Source organism: Silene latifolia, chromosome 7 (assembly GCF_048544455.1).
Source record: "Silene latifolia isolate original U9 population chromosome 7, ASM4854445v1, whole genome shotgun sequence".
Classification (NCBI taxonomy): Eukaryota; Viridiplantae; Streptophyta; class Magnoliopsida; order Caryophyllales; family Caryophyllaceae; genus Silene; species Silene latifolia.
This window is the reverse complement of record NC_133532.1, coordinates 70,977,049-70,983,343: the sequence shown is the minus strand read 5'-3', so window position 1 is coordinate 70,983,343 and position 6,295 is coordinate 70,977,049. Positions and strand designations below refer to the sequence as shown.

The following is a 6,295-nucleotide window of genomic DNA, read 5'->3' as shown; positions in this document are numbered from 1 at the left end:
TGCCATGTAAGGAGTACTACTCACATCCTAAATGAAACCAATCATGAATGCCATTGGTTTATGAAGCTCTAAATCTTAGAATGTATATGTGATGAACAAGAGATATGGTTTGTATACAACACAAAATATGTAACACCCCGTAATTTCGGACCGTTATTATATAGCGAAAGTAATTTATTAATCAAGTTGAATTTAATATTAATGTATTTGAAGTATAATTCAATGAAATATAATTCTATTATATTTTGAAGTAAAGTATTTATTTTGATAGTTTCGAAATGTTTAAAAATAGTTTAAACCATGTAAAAACATTTTATTTCGAAATAAGGGCATATCGGGGAAAATGGCGATTCTTGTGAAAATTGGGCAAACGATTTTGGAAATGGGTCATATAAGTACTCAATCTTCTTGTAATCTCGTGTTTAAGAACTTTGGCTTTGTCGGAATTTGCATTTGACAAACGGTTCTAATTATCGTCGAAATTATCGTCGAAACGAGCCAAAACCGACTAATGAAATTCCGCCAAATTCCCGCTCCTTTATCCCTTTCCACGGCCCACCTTCTTCCCCCTCCTTCCTATTTCTTCCTAAGGCTTCTTTTGCCTCTTGACCGAAATCCACAAAAAAAAAAAAAAAAACTTACAATCGTAATTTCATCATAACTTCTTCGTTTCTAGTCCGATTTTCGCAAAATTTATATTTTCGGAATCCTCTCTTCAAGATCTACATCCTAGTATGTTTTAATTTCAGTTTTCATTATGTTAATTTAAGATGATTTTGGGCATAATTTCGGTTTTAGTAATTATTATTGTGTTTTTGTTGTTTTTAATAGGTGAAGATTATGAGGATGATATAGGGGACTCCTATATAGTAGAGGATGATGGGTAGCTACTGTTTTTAGGGTTTTCTCAAGGGTTATTTTGCCTTTTTCTAGCTTAAGGTAACATATTTCGAGTTACTCGACGAATAAATGTCACATTCTTTGCTTTTTGTATGATTTTGTGAATGTTATTTGAGTAGTTGTATTTGTTGTTTGTTGTTGTTTGAGACGATCTTGTTGATAAATGAATGAATGGAGTAAGATGAGTATGATTATGTTTAATTTATGTTAACCATTTGTATATTATTGTTTAGAACAAATTTGGATGAATAACTATGTGTTGTGACAAGTCCGCGTGTTGGCTGGAACGCGTCAGTACCGGACCGAGACGTTTTCCAATATTTACAAAATATGACAGATTGAACGGCATCGAAAAATTAGGTGGTTTAGCCACTTGAATCACTCAATTCGGAGTCCGTATGAGTAAATGGCGTCGTTTTATCAAAAAAAATTATAGAAAGGTCTTTGTTCCTGGACCCGTGGTCCTGCTTCACGATAGCAAAAAAGCCCGTGATTTGGCAGCGTGCAGGCCGTGCTTTGCCCGGGTCGGCCCGTTGCTTGTTTTCGCGATTTTTCATGTGATGTTCGTCGTTTCGGGTTTATTAATGTTATATTTAGTATAAGTAACATATGGGTAATCTTAAGAAATGAATAATTTTAGTAGTAAATATAATGTTGATGGTAAAATTATGCTTATATTGGTAGTTTGCACATGTTAGGATAGGTTATGATATGAAATTGTAATGAATAGGCTTAAAATGAATTTTATAGCGATAATTGTAATGTTTGGATGATTATGCCGAAAACTGAGCCTTAGTCCCTTTGACTCGATTCGATGTCGATCGGTTGTGTGATTGGTCACCATGCGATTGAACCCGCACTGTCGCAGGTCAGGGTTGCGAGTAAAAATTCGGTTGGATGAAATTAATGTGTGAATTGGATAATTGGCCTTATTCTTGTTTTAGGCCATTTATTATGTTTTTATTTCACATGTGTTGTTGGTTGATTTGGATGGGTTCTTATATTGTAGAAACGGCCCTAGATTCCCTGAAACCTTTAATATTGTTAATATTGCTTGAAATGGAATTGGTATTGAATACTTCTTGCAGGTTGTTGTGTTTGTCATAGATAGGTCTTTATAGTCTTTGACGAGTATATGTCCACTGCTTAATAGCCTTTGTGTTCCTGACTTGGTGGGTTTATATCCAAGTTGGGGCATGACCTCGTTACTTATTTTGAGGGTAAGTGGTCAGCTTAAGTACTAGCCAACCCTTTGGTGGACTCCTTAGGGTACTCACTTTGTTTTAAAAAAATTGTGGGTCTTGGGTGCGGTGGTGTGTATCCGCATGTCTAGGTCTGTGCAGATTTAGTACTAGGGTTGTGTTGTGTCTTGGCCATGTTTTGATAGAACCTCTGAGCCAAGATACCGGTTTGATTACCTTCCCTACCTCGTGGTATAGACTCGAGTTACAGAGTGACTATTAACGGTGCTAATAACTTATGCCTGTCTTTGATATATTGCCCTTTCTTGTATGCTGATTTTATGAATTGTAATAGGTGAGATGCAAGCCGGTTACAATTGATAAAGTTTGGATTACTGCTTGTTATATGTTTCACATGATAGTTTAATTTGGTCAGTTTAGTGTTCATATGTTAGAATATTCGATAATTAGTTTATTTATGATGTTGTTTACATGTTACATTAAATATGACATTTCGTGGCTGGGAGGACTCGAAGTTACTCCCCACTGAATTGTGGCTTTCGTGTTTGTATAAAATGCGATTGACAGGTTGATGATGATTAAATGGGGTACACGGACGAGCTAGTGAGCAAAAGAACCTTGGACTTAGTTTGGTTATATTATGTAATAAACCTTTAAACATATGGTTGTGTTTATATTTTGGAGGGACATATGTCTCCCTCTTTTACTTATGTTTGTATCACTTTACTCTCGCGACTTTAGCATGGTTACGTAAATTAGTTTGTTAGTATTTGCAGGTTTTGGCACTCTTCATTTGGAAATGTTTGTGAATGGTTTAGGAAAGTTTTTAAAATTATAGGTTTTATTTAGTTGAACCAATTACAAACATATCCTGTCAGTTTTTCTGTAGAATTTACGTGTTTATTTATTTATTGCTAAAAATGAGGGTGTCAAAGTTGGTATCAGAGCATATTTGCTCCCGACGCACGTTTGTGCACCCCAATATAAATAACTTGACCTTCAAATAATTAACTCGAGAGATGGGTAGGATGGGTAGACTTAGGACCTTATGTTGTAGTCTCTTTGTGATTGCTATTTGTTAGGTGCTAACCAATGTTCTTTTTTGCAAGATGGCCCCTCCAAGAAACGTAGATAATGCAATCCTACAAGCTAGGTTTGTTAATTGTTAGTTATTAATGTTCGTGCCGTTGAAGCTATGACCGTGATATTACTCGTTGGTGACCAAGATTGAGTGGCCGTTGCCGAATGTTGAAGATTGGTTATGCCAAATGAAGGATGCTTCCACTTTCTCGATATTTCTTTTCGTATTCAGTGTACCTTACCTTAATCTTTCAATCTCGTTGTCTATTCGTCTTTCTAATTCCTCTTCTCTCGCCTTGGTAACTACTCTTCTATTCTTTCTCCCGATTCATCCTTGGTTCGTTTTCTTCTTATAATAAGAGTCCTTGTGGACACCTTTCTTTTATTCCGCGGGATAGTCCCCTTGTTCAAGAGAACTCGGTTTTGAGAGAATGTTTTTGACTGAGCCTCGTACCTTGGGGTGAGTGAATGTATCATTGGAGGGCGTGAACGAGTTGAAAAATTGATTGTTTAAGGTTTGAGTTGTATATGAGAAGATAATTTGGGATCCTTTGGTTAGTCTTGTTAGTTGTGCTTGATGTGAGAGCCTAGTGAGTTGAGAAACACCTTGGGATTTATGTCTAATGAGAGCTTGTTTGTTATAGGTGATTGAGCGTGGGTACTACCTTAGCACATAAGTTGGAGTGAACCTAAGCTACTTCATTTGAGAGTCTCGATGTTTCTTGTGTAGAATTAAAGGAAGGATAGTTAGCCCCAACCTTTGTAGGCCTTGAAAGGAATACAATAGGACATTGACGTTGCTTAATGGATTGGTATCGTACTTTGGAATTAGTTAGTTTGTTAAACCTTTTGAGTTGACCAAATCTAGTATAGAGTAGCCCTTGTTGACCTTTTGGAATTTGAGAACACGTGGTTGACCTTATTAATTATATCTGAATTTGGGAATTTTGGTAGAAAGTTGTTCGATGTAGTTCGTCAGTTCAAAGATGCGATTCTAATTTATGGTATCGGAGACTAGAAGTACGAAGTGGTGAGATGATAGTGTAAACAAGCCATGGTACTTGGGGATGACATAGCAAGTGAAGTTCGATGACGAGAATTGTAAAGGAGATACTTTGGGACTTGGATGGTAACAAATGAATTTGTGTGGTGAATTGATTTTGGCTCTTGGAACCAATTGAGTTGAGGAAAACCTACCATTGTGGAGTCCTTGTTAGTCCTATGATTTGGTAGACTTTTGAGTCTTTGTTGAGCACCTTAGTGATGTAACCTTAACATAGCGATCATAAGCTTTGAGGAGTGTTTGGTTAAGCGGTAACCTTTTCATTATGCCGCTTCTGTTCTCCTCTCCTTCTCTTTAGTGTTCGTTGAACCCTGTTTTTATGCCGAAGTTTACGTATCTTCTTCTTGCCTGAGATATCTTCTTAACTCGAGTACCTCTTGTTTCTGTCAGCCGTTATCTTTACGGTCCGACTCCTTAGTTTCCTAACTTGTCATGCTCATGCACCCTTCGAAAATATTTTACCGTTTCTTTATCCCGTTATCACTCCTTATCTACTTAGTATAGTTGGTACCTTGTTGACCATGTTTACAGAATTAGTGGGATGTGATTTGAGGATTTTTGTATGTTGATTTTTGTCGGGAATTGGTGTAGGAGTTTGTGTCTGTATTTGGCCATGTAATATGAGAGCTAGATTTTTGATGGAATTCTTATGATGGCAATGTTGTAGTCTCCTTGCGATTTGAGGTTCGCGTGATTTGGTGGTATAAGACTCACTTTGGTTTCGATTTGATGATGAGACTAATGGGATTAGTTTACCTTGGTGGAGTACTTCTATGGTTATCTTGGATTTGTTTTGGGCATTGTTCGTTCGGGGATTGTTCGTTTGTCATTTGAGCCTTACTTTACGGTATTGGGGATTGATAGCTAAGTTTGTGGAATGTTATTGTAAGTTTGGACCTTATATTTAATCCTTTGAGGAATCTTTCTAATGGAATTGGAGTATTGTTGGGAAGTAGGATAGTGAATCTTGAGTAAACCGATCAGATGATTTGTGTGATGAACCCATTTATTTTATAGTTAGTGCTAATTATGGATTGGATAGTGCAACTTGTTGCTTGTGGGTTGGTTTCAAGCATGAATGCGTTTGGAAATATTGAATATTAGTAAGGGTATAATATTGTTACTAGTTTCGACTTTGGATTTTGATTTTGTTCGGTGGAGGATATTGGTGGAAACATTTTGATTGGGAAAATTGTTAAGTTATAATTGTAGAGAGTATGATTGTCTCAAGGATTAGCTTATAAGTAGACTTGTCGATGAGTGGTTCAGATGGCTCTTTGGATTAGTGTGGCCTCTGGTTGTTGCCCTGTTGATGTTCGGAGGACCTAGTAGGATGACTCTGTGGTTGGAAATTGAGTGAACCTTTCTCGATGTACCGATCTTCCTAACTCCGATCTCCGACAATTGTCATTCTTGCTATTCTGGCTTGTTCCGTTGAGTTCGCCTTTTTGGAACTCATTTGACCTTTTGAGTAAAGTGTCTTGTTCGTTGACATCTTTATTGACTTCATCCAAAAATTCCACCTTTAAGAGTTCAACTCCTTCTTGTCTGTTGGGTGTGAGTTCCCTATCGCGAGTTGCACTTCTCGTTCCCGAGTTGTTTTTCCATCTTGCATAGATTCTATCTTGTTTGAGTGAACTTTTGGTTCATTATTTTAAATTTGGAGTTAAATCTACAAATTGACCTCTTTCTATAACATTTGAAAATGATTTTCCACTCTCTTTCAACCTCAGTGTTCGATTTGATACCTAAGTTATTTTTCGTTTTGTGTAATTTCGGGCCAATGTGAGTTAACTTTTTGATTCATTGTTAAAATTTGTATTATGTTTGGAAAACTTGACTTCTGGTAAAGTTTGAAAAATAATTTACCATTTTTCTATAACAATTTCATTTGACCTTTCGCTTTCATTTTGTTTTGGCGTTGATTCGTTGTCAGGATTCGTTATTGGAGACGTCTGATAACTAGTTCTGCACTTATCGGCGAATGATTTCGTATTTTGATTTGTCCTTGATTCGAATGATAGCGCTTGCATGCATCAAGAGTTCTCTC

General features: G+C 36.6%; 1 long non-coding RNA gene across 1 annotated transcript; it reads left to right on the top strand.

Annotated features, from left to right (window-relative positions):
• Window positions 1-623: 623 nt before the first annotated feature.
• LOC141591133 (uncharacterized) lies at window positions 624-2,744 on the top strand. The gene is made up of 3 exons (XR_012520677.1): window positions 624-732; window positions 832-939; window positions 2,670-2,744. It is a non-coding gene; the product is annotated as an uncharacterized LOC141591133 (long non-coding RNA).
• The last annotated feature ends 3,551 nt before the right edge of the window (window positions 2,745-6,295 follow it).